The sequence below is a fragment of the Sinocyclocheilus rhinocerous genome, unplaced genomic scaffold (assembly GCF_001515625.1).
Source record: "Sinocyclocheilus rhinocerous isolate Xijiao unplaced genomic scaffold, SAMN03320098_v1.1 scaffold561, whole genome shotgun sequence".
NCBI lineage: Eukaryota > Metazoa > Chordata > Actinopteri > Cypriniformes > Cyprinidae > Sinocyclocheilus > Sinocyclocheilus rhinocerous.
In genome coordinates, this window is record NW_015641041.1 from 617759 (window position 1) to 619473 (window position 1715).

Here is a 1715-nt window from a genome sequence, read left to right on the forward strand (position 1 = left end):
TTATATTATATTATAATATATATAAATATATATATCTTACAAAAAAATCTTTTGACTGGTAGTGTAGGCTGATTATTCTTATAGAGTGAAACAAATGTGCTTCAGCCAAAAAAAAAAGGGTATGAAAAGTGCTCCGAGTCGCTGCCGAAAACAAAAAAATTGAACAACAACAGAAACTTGAAATGTTGCTGGAGACGGGCTTATTTGAAATGCAAACTCATTCTCTGCCAGCAGGGGGCGCTTTTAGAGTGATAAAACTAGCTGTTTCTCCAGTAATGGCTGTAATCAAAGCAGGTCCGCTCATGAACGCTTCTTTATCAGATCAAATGAAAATGCCATCGAAACTTTTCTGAAGACAGTCAATTCCCTTCAGAGATACATTCATATAAAACACCCGCGCCGTGTTATGATTTTGAAACGTGCAGTGCTCATGTTTATTCAACGAAGTCAAACGGCACAAATAAATCAATGTATGGGAAACACTGGTAATGTATATCGAAATATCGGAAATGTTTTAAAAATCATATCACCGTTACTGAAAAAAATTATATCGCGATACATATTGATATTGAATTATTGTCCAGCCCTAGTTTCAACATAGATTAGTACATGTAGACCTATAACAGTAATGTTTTTAACATGTCATTGAGTAAAGATCTAATCAGGGCCTCAACATGGATTTTGGTATAGTAAGTGCTGATGTGTATTTCTGATATTGTGTTTGATGGTATTAGTTTTTTCATGAGTAGAGCTGTATTAAAATAAAACTTATTTTCATATTATGGTTGTGTCATGTACCATCACTACTTCTTCCTGCCCATGCCACCTTCCTCTTCTCTCCCTGGAGGCTGTTTTTTGGCAGCTCTGAAGAAAGAGTGTGGCCACCACTTCTTGCTCTGTTTTCTCCTTCACTCTCCCTGCCTTCTTCCTCTCCTCCTCCAGCACAAACAGGGGTCTCATCGCGGGGATGAGGTTGTTGAACCGCCGTGTTGGTGCTGGGTTTTGAGGGTGTTACTAGGATGTTGATCGTACACCTCGCCAACCGTCATCGGACTCACTTTAGTCCCATCGCTGTGAAAACTCACTGACCAACAAACCCACAAATCCTCGCTTTATAAAGCCCGCGAGTTCTATTCAAACGCGCTCAATGGCGTCATAAAGCTTTTAGCTTCAAAATTTTCCGTTATTTTTTTATATAGGCTGCTGCAGTATCCACCTTTTTCTTGCCGTAAAAATGGGCGCGGCCATTTGTAAATTCTATGGATCTAGCTTCCGGTCTCATCTGCGTCCAGCTATTTTTAGCTGTACAAAACAGTTCGTTTTGCTGCTTGATATTGAAAATTGGTGTGCCTTACCATATTGTTTTAATGTATTATCTTAACTATGAACACACTGGTTTGTAGTATTCTTGTCGTTATTTACCTATAGCGGTTAATGATCCGGAAGTCTCGCCCATAGGCTTACTTCCGCGTTGAAGAAAAAGGTGGATAGACCAATTTGGAATAGACGTCACAGTTACGTCACTTGCAGCTGCGCGCGCGTAGTGGGTGGCAGAAAAACCAAGTGGAGGGAAACGGGTAAAATCCATGGAATAAGAGAAAAAATGTATTGTTGTGCCTTCGGATGTTAGAATCGGAATGCAAATCATTTTTATATAACACTGTCGTCAAAGACGCCATTTGAAGCTAAACGCAGACGTTTAAACGGACAGACTA